The sequence below is a fragment of the Rhyacophila brunnea genome, unplaced genomic scaffold (assembly GCF_057557595.1).
Source record: "Rhyacophila brunnea isolate RB1 unplaced genomic scaffold, BYU_Rbru_1.0 scaffold_13, whole genome shotgun sequence".
In the NCBI taxonomy this organism is placed as follows: Eukaryota; Metazoa; Arthropoda; class Insecta; order Trichoptera; family Rhyacophilidae; genus Rhyacophila; species Rhyacophila brunnea.
In genome coordinates this window covers 21,948,978-21,968,038 of record NW_028232785.1, presented here as the reverse complement: position 1 = coordinate 21,968,038, position 19,061 = coordinate 21,948,978, and the positions used below count along the sequence as shown (strand labels likewise).

Below are 19,061 nucleotides of genomic sequence, written 5' to 3'. Positions count from 1 at the left end.
ATATGATGGACAAAGTTATAGTTTCAAAAAAGGCATAAAACCCTCAATATTTATTATCAAAAATTAGGCTTAATTTCAAAACCCCCTAAAACAGTTTTCGGTTGAATTTCAAATCCCCCTAAAATGAATAAGCCAATCAGCGGCTGCTCTGATGGTCATGTGATACGGATTTCAATATGTCTGCCTGAGCAGAATTAAAGTGACTTCGTGTTGATCGCTCTGTAGGTTATAGTATTTTTCGATATTTATAATAAATGTTGAACTGATTAATGTATCGAAACGTTAGTTTAATGAGTCAAGGAAGCGTTTAGAAAGAAAATAAATATGGGAAGTCAATATCGAACGCCAAAAACGGCAAGTGAATATTGATAATTTCTGCGTGTTATTTGTCCAATAATACAGTCGTGTCTCATCATACTGTCCCTATTGTTGATTATAACATTACTTGATTCAAAATAATTACAGTTTACCATTGAAAACGTTATATATGTACCTATTGACTAAATACGTTTTTCACATATTTTATTAATTATCAGGAGCGGTTTTACCAACTTATTATTTTCTATACAAATATTTAAAAATGCATAATAACAAAATATAAAGTAGTGACAGCCACTAACTAGAATATATATAATTATATGTACACTATACCTATACCATTCATCCGATTACGATAGAACTTTGGTGAGTTATTGTGTGAACATCTGCCAAGGTTTCTGAATTAGAAAAATTATCTTCTTCTTCATTCTATTTTCTTTTATTCGTATGGTTCCTATACCATTCATCCAATTGCAATGAAACTTTCGTCAGTTGTTGTGCGCACACCCGCAAAGATTTTTGAATTAGTACAACCATCTTCTTATTTTGTTCTATCTTCTTGTATTCGTATGAATTGCTATACCATTCATCCGATTATGATGAAACTTTCGTCAGTTGCTGTGCTAACACCCGCGAAGGTTTATGAATTAGTACAACCATCTTCTTCTTCTTCTATTCGTATGCATTGCTATACCATTCATCCGATTGCGATGTAACTTTCGTCAGTTGCTGTGCTCACACCCGCGAAGGTTTCTGAATGATGGTTGTACTAATTCAGAAACCTTTGCGGGCGTCCGCACAACAAGTCACCAAAGTTTCACTGAAATCGGATGAATGGTATAGGAACGCATACAAATAGAAGAATATAGAATAAAAGAAGAAGAAGAAAAAGAAGATAGTTGTACACATTCAGAAACCTTCGTGGGTATGCGCACAGCAACTGACGAAAGTTTCATCGCAATCAGATGAATGGTATAGGAACGCACACGCATACAAGAAGATAGAATAGAAGAAGAAGAAGATGGTTATAATATTTCAGAAACCTTCACAGGTGTGCGCACAACAACTGATCAGAGTTTCACTGCAATCGGATGAATGGTTTAGGAATGCATACAAATAGAAGGAGATAGAATAGAAGAAGATGGTTGTACTAATTCAGAAACCTTCGCGGGTGTACGCACAGCAACTGGCGAAAGTTTCATCGCAATCGGATGAATGGTATAGAAACCATATGAACAAAAGAAGATAGAATGAAGAAAAAGTCGTTTGTACACATCCAGAAACCTTCGCGGGTGTGCGCACAGCAACTGACGAAAGTTTCATCGCAATCAGATGGATTTTATAGGAGCCATATGAGTAAAAGTAGATAGAACGAAAGAGAAAAAGATGATTGTACTAATCCAGAAACCTTCGCGGTGTGCGCACACCAACTGACGAAAGTTTCATCGCAATCGGGTGAACGGTATAAGAACACATATGAATAGAAGAAGAAGAAGATGGTTTTTCTAATTGAAACACCTTCGTGAGTGTGCGCACAATAACCGACGAAAGTTTCATCACAATCGGATGAATGGTATAGGAACCATACGAATAAAAGAAGATAGAATGATGAAGAAGAAGAAGATGATGATGATTTTTATAATTTAGACACCTTTGCAGGTGTGCGCACAACAAGTTAAATCGTAATCGGATGAATGGTATAGGAATCAAACGAATAGAAGAAGATATAATAGAAGAAGAAATAAGAAGATGGTTGTACTAATTCATAAACCTTCGCGGATGTGAGCACAGCAACTGACGAAAGTTTCATCGCAATCGGATGAATGGTATAGCAATGCATATGAATAGAAGAAGAAGAAGAAAATATAGTTTTTCCAATTCAAAAACCTTCGCGGGTGTGCACATAATAACTCACCAAAGTTTCATCGTAATCGGATGAATGGTATAGGAACGCATGCGGGACAAACAAACATTCATTTTTATAATATATAAGTATAGACTACTGTTCTATTTCATTATTATTTGTAATATTTTTAATTATATAATATGTATGTATACAATAGTAAATTCTATATCGTTAACATAACTTATATTGTTAATTTTAGTGACCTACTTCGAATAATTTTTTTTTTAATTTGTACAAAACATATTTTTTTTTTCTCCAATATTAACTCATTTTTTTCGTTTTGTTGTATAAGCTGGATTGGCTCTGTGCCACTCAATTGCGACTCCCGATCCTGTGAAAACGGACCTTCCAAAATATCTCTCTGCATCCGGAGGTCAATTCTGATTTAGTCCTTTCAAACCTCCAGTGACACGGGGCTCGAAATGTACCGGAACGCACCGGAGCGCCGTTCCGGTTCATAAAATCCACGAAATTATCGCTCCGTCTCTTGGAAACATTAATTTGACCGTCTGAGCTAGATATTTCATATAATTAAAAAATAACACTTATTTTTATAAATCACATTTACAATAATTAATGTAGAATAATATAGTTTATATTTTCGTAAAATTATCGAGCGCTCCGGTTCGTAAAATTTTCCTTTTCGAGCGCTGCGAAGTTGCAGTGGTCGAAATAGAATTAGATAAATCATAACTTTAACCACTTTTATCACCTGTAAATGAAATTGATGTCAAGCTTCATAATTTCCTAAATTATTTTTTTCAACATTAATTGAGAGTTCTTTGCTCTACATTTATCAGTAACCTAGTTAATAACTAAATTATCTATGAACTTCAAAAACGTAATAAAGATCTGGTAGATTTTTTTTATCTAGGTACCTACGCTATTTGAAACAAGTAATTACTAATTTTACAATAAAACCCTCAAAATGTTATTAAATTGCAAAAGTTTAATATTAAAAAAAATTCTTCTCGGTAAAACGGGTGAATTTTTGGTTTTTCATCCACATCTGAAAAACATAAAATTTCCCTAGGTAATTGACATAGAAGATATTATTATGTAGGTATTCTCTTAACTCGTTCAGTGCGCTCACCGAGCCTGGCCCAAGGCCATTAAAGGTCATTAGCATGTTATCGAATTGGGGTTATTAATGGGGTAATTAGTAGCCCTGCTGTGAATGTATTATGGCTATACCTCAGTTGAGGCATGGTCTAAAAAGATCGTGGCTAGGCGATGCGCGGATTGCGGGTCGCGGGTGCAAATGACGCATGCCGAACGAAATATAATTTGTCATAAATCCAACATGCGTCCATTTAATGTTTTGTTTATTGTTCTATTAGTAACAATAATAATATGTTCATTGACATGTTTTCTTTTTCAAGTACCTACATGGGTAAGGTTTTTAGTCATGTTTACAAGTTTTACGAATTAATACCCCGATGGCGACATCACGAAACAAATTGACATATTCACACCTCGACATTCGCTCTCCGAATGCCAGCGAGTCTAAAATTTCGTCGCGTCTATAGTTGAAAATTATTTGCTGTTTCACTGAAGTATCGTCTTAATAATAATGTGTGTTCTTTTTCGGCCATCTCCGCCTCTTAGCTGGAGCATAATAATATGAACACCACACGGCACCTCCAAGAAGTCGCTCACCAGTCTTCTTGCTCCGTTCCTGGTCATACAAGCATCCCGCATATATTATATACCTACCTAACCGATTTTTTTTAACGGTACATGTTCAAACACGCGCGTTAACATCATTTTACTCCCTACTTCAATTATAGTTTGCCAATTTATGCTACGGCCGTATGTTGTAGCTTAACCACTAGGAAATGCCAAAAGAAATGGCGTATTTCAAAAAAACACTACCTTATTCTTAGGTCAATAATTATTATAAAGCAATCATTATTCGTAGGATATTTATCACACTTGAATGGTCAAAGACATAGCTTATAATTAGTATCTTTAGAATTATCTTCAAATGTGTTAATCTTGCCCATTTTTTGAATAATAAAATGCCCAATTCTTGTCAAATTTGGGATCACAGAGATTATCAATATATTTTTTTATCGTAAATATTTCACCATAATAATGTCGATATAAATTATACTGATGGTTTTATAAATGCGTTTAAAAATTAATAAATAAAAAAAATCTTATCACCACTGCACATTTATGTACTGAAATATGACTATATTCTAAAACATTAGAGCAAGAGGTTTAAAAGAATACTATTTTATGTAATAAAAATACTTTATTCAGTCATCAAATGTTTAAAATAAATATAAAAGATAATAAGGCTTCAAAATTATATAAATAGATTATCTACAACGTTTAAGGTATGTCCAGGATCATGCTTTGAAAATAGAACAAAAGCTCCATTTTGACCTACGCTGAGCATGTCCCCCTTTAAGACCCACGACAAGGGCCATGCGCTCTTCCTTAATAAATATACAAACGTGAGTACTACAGATGACGACGATAAAAGGTGGTTTGGCTTTGGTCCCTCATACTAGTGTTGGTACTTATATAAAAATGAATTGAATTGACATGTGTCATTATATCAAGGCCGAAATGGAACGAAACGCACCCGAGCGCTGTTCCGGCTCGTGAAATCTGTAAAATTATCGCTCCGTCTCGTGGAAAAAATATGTTGACCGTCTGAGCTAGATAGGCCATAGAATAGAAAATCTGACGTCTATGTAAATATCTTCAGAAAATTTGTCGAGCGCTCAGGTTTGTAAACTTTTCCATTTCGAGCGCTGCATTATGTGTTAACATTCTTATACGTCATGACAATATGCATTGCATTCAGTAATTGGTTATCAGGGAACACCATTTATACGGTTTTTAATTTGTCAAACCTTGATTTGTATAGTTAACCACAGGCAGCGGTGTCTTTTAGTAGAAATAGTATCCCTACGAACGAGTTACACAGGTATGGGTTAATATCATTTAGTGGCGGCCAGTGGTCTTCAGAATAGCATTTTCTGGTAATGCGCAATGGTTTGCCTTCTAAGGAAGATAGCTTAATGCAGGGGTCGGCGGTGAGAAGAGCCAAATTGTGAAGGAAACAGGATAACAAAGGTACCAGAGAGCCGCATATGTAATATACATATTATGTATACGGCCTATATGGGTATGGATTTTAGGGTGGGAAAGAGTTCATGATTTTTTTTATTAAAAAAAATAATTAAAACAGCGTCCATGCATCGCATTTGATAGGTAGCTTTACTATATCTGGCAAATAGCTACTTATTTTTAATTAAATACATGATTGTAAATTTACATCCGTTATTCTGCTTCTAAGTTTATTTTTTATTTGATTCAAAGATGAGAATGTTTGTTCGCATATATAATGTAGAACCAATGATTGTGAGATTACCAAAAGCTAAATAGCAAAAGCTAGTGGCTAACCAGGTACCAAATATTATTGTTTCTATTTTAGGCAGTTGTTTTATAGCTCTCCACTTGTGTTAAGATATCAAATAGGATTTTTCTCTTTCGAGTTCTTCCAAGCGGCTGGTCAGATCTGTGAATTTGTTGCTCCACAGTTCCTTGCTTTTTTAAATCTAATAACTGCATCTGGAGTGAACCAGCATCACTGTGTCGAACGATGTCAAGTTAAGTTCATTGACATTTATTTTGAGAGGATGTAAGATATAGCTAGTGTAGTCTTATTTGCTCTGAACTGGTGAAAACGTTTACCAAAACTGTTCTTCATCTCACAAACTCATTAGATATAAGGCTGCTTAAAATGAGAAGAAATTGGAGTTTATGTCTGAAGAGTCGCAAACGTCTATGCAAAGAGCCCCATGAGGCTCGCGAGCACCTTATGCCGACCCCTGGCTTAGTGTAAAATGACTGAAACGTCTAATTTCTTCAGAAGGTTAATTTTTAAATATTGTATGCATTATTTTAATTCAATTTCTCTGAAAATTTTCAGATTAGAAAAACACTTAATGGATGTTACGTACGTAGTACATATTTGATTTTTTTAAATTTCATGTTAAAATTTCGAAGAATCAGTACTGTATTTAGTGTTTACATAATAATATTATATGAGATTGCTGTTTCTGATAGTAGGGGTGAATGAATAGTAAATAAATTACGCTGTATGTTCTTTCTGCTTCATAAAATAAATGCAATAGTCACCCTAAAATGAATCCGTCGTAAAACGCATGCGGTCGTGTAGATCACTTTCTTAAAAGTACGAAGCAGTTTTTTTTTTTTTTAATCTTTCTCATTTTTATTAATTTATCTTAAAATATAATATATTATGGGTAATATTTATATTATAAATCAACTTTCATTCAAACTCAGTTTATTTCTAATGTATTTTTAAATGAATTATAAAAAGTATTTTTCTCTTATATTATTATTATTTAATTTTCAGCTACAACCTAGGTACTACTCATGTATTGCCGTTGTTTTTCTTATTACATATTTGAGGGGTTTAGAAAAAAGCGGCAGTTTCTATTTTCGTAAAATCTTGATGTCTCATTAAAAATGTCTTAATTATATCTTTCTTAAATGTACAATTTCTGAAAAAATATATATATATATATAAATATTGTTTATATACTAATTATATATGATGACATTTTAAAATAGGTGCATATTTTAGAAATTATAACTATAAAAAAGATATGTCACTTTTGTTATCTTGCCAACATTGTTATAAAATAGGAATTGGCGTGTTTGTTTCTAGAGTCTTCAATTTAGTGCGCCGATCTAAACTGTCAAATTTTTTTTTTTACACAACGCCACACAGGAACATAGGACTAACGTCTAAGTAGTTTTATAATGACCTCAAAGTAAAACCTATGCAAACTGATGAAATATGAAACAAATCGTATTTAGATCGGAGTCCCTTTGCGCACTTGAAAGAAGTATGGTCATATTAATGCTACATGGGAGTGACACACGAAAAGTTGAGCGTGGCTTAAAAATGCAGACAGTGCGTTGCACTTCTTATAGTTAGGTCACTGCTGTAATAATATTCTCATTAAAGTACACCAAAACGCGTAGCATTAATGAATCATTCACTCGCCATATAGCGATAAATGTTGTTATTTCCAAACTGTTTTGTAATTTTAATATCTGAAATGATGAAAAAAAGAAATAGGCATATACTTAAATATATTTATAAAAAAATACTGTCTAGGTACATTAAAGGCTGTCTCGGGTAGATAGCTTTGCACATTGAAAGCGACAGCCCTCTAGCAAAAATATGTTTACATTTTATTGTCACCGGAATGAGTCATTTTATGCCTATTCATGTTACTAGATTGTATGCATGAGTAATTGCATTTGTCACATTTAAATGGCTTCTCACCAGAATGAATCATTTTGTGGAGTCTGAAGTCCTTAGGGCGTACAGATGAGTAATTACATTCTTGACATTTAAATGGCTTTTCATCAGAATGCGTCATCTTGTGCAATTTCAGATTACTGGATTTTATACATGAGTAATCGCATTCATCACATGAAAAAGGTTTTTTACCGGAATGCGTCATTTGATGATTTTTCATGCTACGAGATAAAACGCATGCAAAACTGCATTGATCACATTTAAATGGCTTTTCACCAGAATGTGAAATTTTGTGATTTTTCAAACAATGAAATGTAATGGAAGAATAATTGCATTCGTCACATTTGAATGGCTTTTCACCGGTGTGTGTCATTTTGTGTACTTTCATGTTACGAGATAATATACATGAGTAATTGCATTGATCACATTTAAGTGGTTTTTCGCCGGTGTGAGTCATTGTGTGCTCTTTCAAACTGGAAGATGTTTTACATGAGTAACTACATTGGTCACATTTTATTGGGTTTTCACCAGAGTGAGACATTTTATGTATTTTCATAGCACTTGATAGTGCACATGTGTATTTACATTCGTTACATTTAAATGGCTTTTCACCAGAATGCGTCATTTTATGAATTTTCATTGAACTCGATCGAGTACATGTGTATTTACATTCGTTACATTTATGTGGCTTTTCACCAGAATGAGTCATTTTGTGTAACTTCATGGTAGATAATCGCGCAGTTGAAAAACTACACTTGTCACATTGAAATGGTTTTTCACCAGAATGTGTCATTCTGTGTAATTTCATGCTATTTGGTCGTGTGCAAGAGTATTCGCAGTCTTGGCATTTAAATGGCTTTTCACCAGAATGTGTCATTCTATGCAATTTCATGTTATTTGATCGCGTGCATGAGTATTTGCATTCTTCGCATTTAAATGGTTTTTCACCAGAATGTGTCATTCTGTGTAATTTCATTGCATCTGATCGTGTGCATGTGTATTCACAATCTTTGCATTTAAATGGCTTTACAACCAAATGGTTAATTCTCGCCATAGCCTTTTGATGTAATGATTCATGAAGTTTCATTACATCCAGTGACGCAAAATAATCAAAACATATACTGCACACAAAATTTTTATCATGGAAATATTTTTTTTCTAACTTTATAACAGCCACTAATAATTCGGAAAAATTTGTACTTTTAATCATCTTGGGGTTACCAGTGTTACAAGCGATGTCTTGATCTGTTGACTTTTCATATACCTCGAGTTCTTTTTTAATATCTTGATCGTCAATGCGTATGTTATAATTTGGCTTTTGCTCTTTTGAAATACTCATTGATGATCCGTGGCTCGGATTGTCAGTCAAGGCTGTGTTTGTAGCAGACATAACATACTGAAAATGAAGAATTAAATTACATTGGTGGCAGAAAATATAATATAGTATTTACTACAGTATTATTCAGTGACGTCCTTTGGGGGTAGGCAGATTGAGCGTCGCTGGGAGCGGCAGTTACCCAAAGGGCGGCAATCAAGGAGAATCATTAGGTATATATAGAAATAGCTACATAAACTTAGTAATAACGGAAATATCTTTTCATTAAAAAATAATTCAGCTCACTGGTTGGAAACAAATGACACGTGCATACCTAATTTAAAATTTATCCAAATATATTTGCCAGTCACTCGCGAGTTTTGGAAGTTGTCAAGTGTATTTTTAAATGTACCTATCTGAAACCGTAGACTTGCAATATTGTCTGTTGAACCAGGGATGGCATTTAAATTAGATTTAGTGTTAATATATATATATATTGTTAGTAATGTATCCATGCAATACATTTCTTAAATATTGGAGTCATGAACGGATGAGAAAAAGTACTGAAGAAAAAAATGTTGCGGAATTTTGGCACTGCCTAGGGGCGGCATTTTGTCTAGGGACGTCACTGGTATTACTTTTGTTTTGTTATCGTCAGTTAAAATAATAAATAAAGTCATGCAGCCTTCATTATTTAAACGTCAAATTTATGTTGTTGGTTCATAATATACGCTCAGTTGTTAGTGTGAACAAATTATAAGTAAAGCGACAGATAAACTGATTGTATTTGTAAGGATATCATTTTTGTTTCGTATTATTATAGTCTGCAAAAATGATGAAAAGTCAGACAGCCTTCATTATGCAAATGTCAAATTAGTATTGTAATGTTAAACGTAAGACTGGACACGCTCGTGCGGCCACTCTTGGAAGCTCAATGTTGATTCGGATATTTTCGTACGCTATCGGTAATCTTCGACACGATCGTACACAAAAAATAGCAATAATTGATCACAGCGATTGAAGACTAAGAGCGAACATACTAATTCAGTGATCACCAAACGGTCGATCGCAAGCTACCGGTAGCTCGTGGTAGCATTTTCGGTAGCTCTTGTAGGATATTATTTTATCTTAATTGTTAATTTGAACGTGATTTGTCGCTTAAGAGTATTACCTCAACTTTAGAATCTGTATGGCTTTTCGTCCAAACAGAAAAGTATCCAAGTTTAGTTGGAATTGCACTCAAAATGAAGGCATTGCATTGTTCTACCTATACTTATGTGAATCAACGTTTTCCACTACGAAGTAAATATAGAAACAGACTGACAGATGTACACCTTGATAATTGCATTCGGATGGAAGGTGAATGCTATTCTTTTCACTAATAATTATATTTATTTTTACTCACACTTATTTCACGACATATTTCAATTATTATTTTGTTAATAATATTAATATTAATGTAGGCATTTTATGTTTTATTGGAAGTCCGATATCCTAATTTATTTTAAGTAATATAATAATATATATGCTACGATAAAAGACGATAATAAAAAATTATAAAGAAGGAATGGGTATAAGCAGCCCCCAGAAAATTTCAATTTCTGAAAGTAGCTCACATCCTTATTGAATTTGGAGGCCACTCTACTAATTCATTTAATTTTATTTCATTTTTAGGTATTTGGTCACGACTCATTTCCAATAACGCATATTTAACGTGAGCTCAGTTAATTAAATTAAATACTGAATAATTACAAGATAAAAAGAACTTTTTAGATACAACATTTTAAATTTTCTGTTGAATCATATAAACTTGACTTGACTAGCTTAAACGATCATAGAATACTGAAATGTCATATTGCCATTTCATTTTGATTTCCATAGTAACGCACGTATATATTAATAATTTAGTTGCTAGGACAATCCGCTTAGCAACCAATAATGGTGTCGAAATAACTTTTCATACAAACCAGAATTAACTGAAAATGAATTCAATTCTACTTAAAGACGGGTAAAAGTAGGGAAAAAAATGCATTAGCATCGTGTTCTGATATATTCTAAAAGTTTCAAATGTCTAGCTAGTCGGAAAGTTAGTCAAAAATCGATTGCAAGATTTGTATTGGACAAAGATCCACAGGACAAATTAATAAGAATACCAGCTAAGAAAAACGTTATAAAATGATGTTAATCTCGTTTATAGTATTATAAAATTTTCATTTGTCATCATCTGAAAAAGCGAAGTGATCATTTGCACGAGGAAAGAAATTTAGGACAAGTTTAGTATTCAACCAATTTCATAATTTTATAAATATTTTTTTGAAATATTAGCAAAATCCTCTGGTGGCCGCACATGAGAACCACTGCTCAAGAGACTTAGACGTTTTTAGTGATGCACTATGTGTTTTGTTTTTATAATTCTACTTTATTGCTTAATTTGTTCTTTTCTTGAATTATTTTTGTTTAGTATATTATCGTTCGTTGTTGTTATTTTTTTTTTTTTTTTTGCTATAAGATATTTTTCGGCTCGTTTTCTACTATTGTACTACAACATCTTCTTGGCTACGTTTCTAGGCACTGTTGTCTACTAAATGGGAGGAGCTTGTTAGTTTATAATGGAATTGCGGGTAAAAATGGGCGAATCATGTTAGTTCACAGTTTTAACACATAGCCAAAAAGATGTCGTACAATAACTTGATTTACATGTTGTTTTCATTCCAAATGTCATGTTGTGAGCGTCTTAAAATGATAATTTGTTAAGTACCGAATATGTGTTTTTAATAAATAAATATCTGTAATTATTTTTCAACAAAACTATGTGTTAATAGTTTTATATAAACAATAATAATATGTAATTTTATATAGGGTCAATCCGGTCAATATCTAAAAAACAGGACCATATTATTTTTTTTTATTCCAAAATATACTCACTTGTAAATAAGAATGTTTTGTAATAAACTAATTGGTTTAATTTTTTAAATAATATAATACTATTAAAAAATTAAAATTCTACCTATTCTTTCCATCATTTTTTCTCACCCTCAATCTTATTAAGTTTTTATTGAGGGGACTTTTTAAAATGAAAATAATACGCTTTTCATAAATTGGTTTCAAACTAAAGTATGGATCAAAATAATATTCATCGGGAGGTTTTTATGTCCGAGTAAGTATTTGCGGCAAAGTGTACCTATTTTCATTATAATAGCATTTGGGATCACAATGACAACTGTGTGCTCTCTCTGTGGGCCCCGTCCAATCTCTTTGCAATTGATCGAATTCGCTTATGACGGGAATTACATAAAAGAGACTTTTGAAGACCGGGAGCAACCATAGCAGACGGTGGGGCAGGATCATTGACCTGAGAATCTGACATTGTTAATGGCCCCACCAAACCACACCCGATCTAAATCGGGCGTATCACGGGACCCTACGTTTGATGTGAAGCATCATTTTTTTCTGACTGAGAATGTCTCAGGAGCAGTTACCCAAAACTAAGTCTGCTTCGACTGAATTTAAATGACTTTAAGTTAATATACCCATGGAAGAGATGAGAACGTAGAGGCAATATTAAAAATTGTAGCAATTAAAGCTAATACAAAACGGCCGAATATTCTAAATGAAGAGATCTTCACGTTGGCAGTATGACAACGCAAATTTTATAAATGCAATAAAATTGGCTTTTGTGGCGACCAGGTCGGACGGTCCGATGGGCTCAACAGCTGGTTGCAACGACTTGAGTAGCTTTTCACTTTCCATACACATTTTAGGACATTCCTGACGGGAAATCTGACATTAAAGATAAGCGCCCTCCACCGAACCCGTCCCGCACCACACTCGGTCTTAATCGAGCGTATCGCGGGACCCTACAATTGGTGATGTGAAACATCCGAATCAATTGGACTGGGAGTGTCCTGGGAGAAGATGCCCAAGACTTAGGTTGCTACGCTCAAAATTAACTCTGATTGAGTTTAATGAGTTTATTTTAATTCAAGCCAGGAAGAGAAAAGCACATGGAAATTACGAAAAGAAAATGAAGTTACGTTGTGTATACAGCAAAGAAAACGAAGCTAATCATACGGACAGCAAATATTATGTGAAGAGATCTTCACGCTCGCAGTAAGACGTTGCAATTTTTTTAAAAGCAAGATAATTGGCCTAAGTAGCAACCGAGTTGGACGGGCCGATGGGCCCAACAGCTGGTTGGACCGACTTAAGTATTTCCTCTCGTTCGGAGCACAAACTCTGATATTCCCAAAAGATGTGGACAATCTGACAATGTAATTTGAAATTAACACGTCACAACAAATCTTGGTGAAGTCTAAATTCAAAAATCATTTTAAAATAGTTATTGTATGTTTCAGCTAGCATAATTCGATTTATCGACACATTATTATATTTGTTTATATCAAAAAGAAGCTAAAAACCGAATACGCGTATTTTAACAGTACTGGTCAGATCATGGCCCCCACAAGAGAAGGGCTGATAGGGCTCTAGCCTGGGGGCCCGGGGTCAGGAGGAGCCCAGCGAGGCGAGTCGACCAGATAAGTGAGATAAAGACACATCACAAATTTGATTTAATAGTAAAAAGTCGCCTGCGGCGCTATTTTCCTTCAGCAATATTATAATCAAAAATTATTTGGTTGTATGATACAATTTTTAATTGTGTAACAATACTCGACATCTCAATAATTCAAATGGATGTATTAAAATATACAATAAAACACTAAATATGTATACCCATTATTTTTCCGGCGTACACCATTTGGAAAACGCTACTGTAGAGCGTCACACTGCCTTTATCATTAGCGATAGGTAGGGGGGCCGCCAAAGCCCCTAGCCTGGGGGCCCGGTTCACGATGTGGGGCCCATGGTTCAGATCATTGATATCGTGGCATTCTCTTTATATATATACATGTTAGTGTGTTGAAGTCATTCATATGCATCCATGTTATACATTTTTTTTTCGTCCATGTCTGATCCTAATAGGATCATATGGGCCTCCACAGAGTAGAGGTTTGTATTAACAGATTTTTGTTTTTTACGAGAAATGGATGTCAGCCACTTACTCAACCTATTGGGTCCATACCCTGACTCACGCGCAAATTGAAAAACAATATGTGTACTTGCCAGACCTAGGATTCGAACCTGAGACCCACGGCGTGATAGTCCAACGCTCAAGCCGCGCGACCACCGTGGGCGCTTAAACTTTTATATCTTGTGTGAAATAGAAAGATACCTATTATTAAACCGTGGTTTTAAATTAAGACAAAACAAACTCCCGACATGAACCAATCAATGTCATTAGGAACCAACCTGATTTATTGGTTTGCATTCCGAATATGAGCACCCAGGTTGTGGATCCTCGTAATTTATTTGCCTCTTTGTCTCTTCAACCAATTCTTCCTTGAAATCAAATCGATGAGAATCAACCTCAGTTTTTAAATTCTCAAGGTCCACCTCAGGGCTCTGAAAAAATAAAAATAGGTAGCTACATATTTTATGTCGTAATGTGTTACATTTCAACGCACAACGTTTTTATTAGATCATATTCTTATTTGTCCGGTGGTTGTTTATCCGGTACAAATCTTGCAATCAATTTTTAACTAACTTCCCGACTAGCTAGACATTTTAAACTTTTAGAATATATCAGAACACGGTGCCAATGCATTTTTTTATTACTTTTAGCCATCTTTAAGTAGAATTGAATTCATTTTCAGTTAATTCTGTTTTGTATGAAAAGTTATTTCGGAAGAAATCCGTTAAAAGTAAAACACTATTATTGGTTGCTAGGGGTCTGGGGTCCTAGCAACTAAATTATTAATATATACGTGCGTTACTATGGAAATCAAATTTTTGATCGTTTAAGCTAGTCACTCAAGTTTATATGATTCAACAAAAAATTTAAATACGTTGTACTTATATAAAAAGTTCCTTTTATCTTGTAATTATTTTTATGATAATTAATGTAAACACGATGTACGTTTTTGCCTGTGGTATATTTACACCGATATTACAATATATCTATGATTTGATCAAATGATTTGATGCCATTTTTTATTGTCTCGTCATCTTTCATGCCTTGAACTGCCTGTATAAATCGGAATGAAACCAAGAAGCAGTGAAAGTCACATGTTATAAAATCAAAATATTAAGGCTATGCTTCAGCTGAGGCATGCTCTAAAACGATCGTGACTACGTGACGTGCAGATTGTGCAAACGACGCGTGATGAGCAAAACATAATTTGTCATAAAAATTCAACATTCGTCCGTTTAATGTTAAGTTTATTGTTATTTAAGTAATAATAATAATATATTCATTGACATGTTTTGTTTTTCGAGTAAATACGTAACGTTTTTTAGTCTTCTTTACACGATTTAAGAATTAATTCCTCCGACGCAATCACAAAACAAATTGACGTGCTCACAGGTCGACTATCACTCTCCGACTGGCAACGCATGCGAAATTACGCCCCACGTGTGACGGCCACCAGTCACGCCAGTGAAACGGCAAATAATTTTCAACTATAGGTGAGACGATATTTCGGCCTCGCTGGCAATCATCGGAGAGCGAAAGTCGAGCTGTGAACACGTCAATTTGTTTTGTGATGGCGACAGGGGTATTAATTCTTAAATCGTGTGAAGATGACTAAAAAAGTTACCCATTTAAATTCTAATGGGTTTAAAGCTCTGTACTATTCTATTTAAGTCATTTTTTCCGACCCAGGTTTCGCCTTTCGGCATCTTCAGGCACCGTGTACACTCACCAATGGTAAACACATTGTATTGATTTGTTATATAAGCTAGAGTTAAGAGTGTTCGTTGTCAGTGTGTGTTCACCTTTGGTGAGTGTACACGGCGCCTGAAGATGACGAAAGGCGAAACCCGGGTCGCATAAAACGACTTAAATGGAATAGTACAGAGCTTGAATCCATTATAATTTAAATTCAAATTCCATCAAGTACCTTCAGTCGATAGTATTAATGTTACCCATTTACCTAAAAAAGAAAACATGTCAATGAATATATTGTTATTATCACTGATATGATATGAAACAGAACGGGACGCATGTTGAATTATTATGACAAATTATGTTTTGTTCTGCTCGCGTCGTTTGCACAATCTTCGCGTCGCGTAGTCACGATCGTTTTAGACCGTGCCCCAGCTGAAGTATAGCCTTAAAGCAAGGTACATATTCATTAATTTCTATCTGGGTCACTTATTTATTATTTGTAGTAATTTGTGAAACATTTAAATTCTACTCCAATATTTGTTCTCGTCCACGATGGCCGCGTGGCTTAAGCACCGGTCTATAGTGTCGAGGGTCCCGGGTTCAAATCCTGGGTCTGGCAAGTACACAAATTGTTTTTCAATTTGTGTGTGAGTCAGAGTATGGACCTAATAGGTTGAGCAAGTGGCTGACATCCATTTTTCGTAAAAATAAAATCTGTTAATACAAACCCCCACTCTGTGGAGGCCCATATGATCCTATTAGGATCGGACATGGTCGAAAGAAGAAAGAAAGAAATAATGTTGATAATTTTCACTTATTTTTGAGAAAATCCATAATTTTTCGCCCATTTCCCATATCGTCGCTATAGGATTGGTTTGTCGATTAGACCAAATGTAAAATGTTCAGGAGATGAAAAACAAATTACATTATCCTACATTTAAATACATGGATGTATTTAAATTGTTGTTTTTACTGCTTATGAATGCTGTTTTCATTAGATAGCAATTTTAAGAAAAGGATGATTCTGATCCAATTAGATACAAAAAATCATTCTGCATTAAAAGGTCGATTCAAACAAAAACGGATATTCGACAAACCAATCATATAGCGACGATATCTGGTAATATTTTTGTGAATGACAACATGTGCAACACTGTCATTCAGTGTTGCCAACCGTACTATAATTATAGTGTTTGTACTATAGTTTTGGTCCGCGTACTATGTACGATATAAAACAAGTATAATACGCCCAAATAATTTTGAATACCTATCGGAAAAAATATGTAATAATTACAAGATAAAAAGAACTTTTTATTTACTTACCACGTTTTTAAATTCTCTGTTGAATCATTTAAAATTGATAATTATATGTATTAATAATTTAGGACAAATAAGGCACCAAAAAATCATTTTTTTTGCTATTTTGCAACAAAGAAATATAGAATACTGAAATGTCATTTTGATTTCCATACTTAGTAACGCACGTATATACTTATTAATAATTTAGTTTCTAGGACCACCCCCTTCCTCTAGCAACCAATAATAGTGGATTGGATTACCGATTTCTTCCGAAATAATTTTTCATACAAAACAGAATTAACTGAAAATGAATTCAATTCTACTTAAAGATGTCTAAAAGTATTAAAAGAATGCATTGGCATCGTGTTCTGATATATTCTAAAAGTTTCAAATGTCTAGCTAGTCGGGAAGTTAGTTAAAAATCGATTGCAAGATTTGTACTGGATAAACTACCACCGGACAAACAAGAATACGAGCTAAGAAAAACATGGTAAAAAGTACTAAAATTTCGATATTTTTGTTCGATAAATTGGTGCAAAGTACAATAATTTCGGAATATAAGAAGATTTGGAGAACTTTGCTCGACTAAACTGAAAAATTGCTCGAAAAACGTAAAAAAATCTATTGACTTTGATTTAAAATGAAATTTCTTGAATTCTTCGGTACCTAAGCAGTTTTGGTCGGAAGAGGTACCTGGTGTCGGAGTTTCTCAAATTCTCCGTTATTTTTTTGTGAGAAACAAAAAAACCTATACATTTTCAACAGATGACAACGCGTACGATATTTTTCCCCCAAATACTCTAGGTTCGTTTCTTTCAACCTGAACGAAACAAATCAAATTAAACCATAGACAATATACATGCAAATTATATGAGTAGAAAGTTGACCGGAAATGGTTTGAGATTTGACGTTTGGTTCAGTGTATCATTGAAAATCAAACCGTTCTCGGACCATCAGAAATGGTTTGACATGAAACGTCAAACCGATTCGGACGATCTATAGACTAATGGCAATCTGTCAAAGTATTGATAAGCATTATTCGGCATTTATATATCGTGAGGTGTTCATATTAATATGTTAGACATTTACACCATAGAAGTTTACTTGAATTATGTACATTATAGATTAATAATCAATACCTATTATTCATAAGTAACCATACGCGAACAAGAAGCCGCTTTTGGTCTTATTATCTCAAAATCCAACCATATTTTCTATGCAAAGAGTTCTATTTAATATCATTACTATAATCAGACCAAGAATTTATTTTCATTTTATTTATATTTTGTAACGGAGATTCTAAACTACAAACTGTGTTAAATCAACCCGGAATGATCTTTATATTACCTACCTAACGAATTTTATCAACTTAATATGTTCGATTGTCGTCTAAGTCACAAAATCATACTGTCGACATGAACAAGTGGTCAATTATAAAAAGCTCTTATCAAAAGTAATTTTTTAAAACTTGTCATACCTATAAATCTTATAAATTAACTAAATTGCTACCTATTCATGAAGCATTCTTTATATTTTTTAGATTTAAAATGAATGAATACGAATTTGTATTATTGTAGACGACGATAGGAGGTTAGAATTTCATAACAAGTTGACGTTTCAATAAATATGTTTCTGTTTTAGAGACTAATATGTTATGAATTAATTTTAAGTACTGGCAACACTAATTAGTCGTCAGAAAAGCGTTTCCGTGGTGGACATTTACCAAACGGTTCCATTTCGTTTGTTTGATTCAGGTTGAATGATACAGACTTACTATAATTTTGGAGACTGTACTATAATTCCACTTTGAAAAGATGGCAACACTGCGTCAGTAATACATCAAATTTAATAATACATGATATTTTAGCAATGCGCATAAATGAAATACATAGGTAGGTAGGTATTTTATTAACCTATTAAACTGATAAGTGTAATGTCACAAAAAATCGGATTTATAAAACTAACCTCAAAAGTGCAGCCAGCATCGTCGGGTTTTTCTTTCTTTATGTACATTTTGACGTCATCTGGGTTATTTGTATGTGATATTGGCACATCGAACCAATGCTCATCTTCTGCATCTGCTTCGCATTCAAGTGGTTCGCGTTTTACGTCCATTTTTATGTATTTAATTGTAAATTATTGTGTCACAGTGTCTCGCAGCTCACGCTACTAGGGATGT

General features: G+C 33.9%; 1 long non-coding RNA gene across 1 annotated transcript; it reads right to left on the bottom strand.

Moving 5' to 3' along the window:
* Positions 1 to 6,989: 6,989 nt before the first annotated feature.
* Positions 6,990 to 19,061, bottom strand: LOC147076921 (uncharacterized). The gene is made up of 3 exons (XR_015069730.1): positions 18,848 to 19,061; positions 14,167 to 14,319; positions 6,990 to 8,940 (listed from the first exon to the last, which is right to left on the bottom strand). It is a non-coding gene; the product is annotated as an uncharacterized LOC147076921 (long non-coding RNA).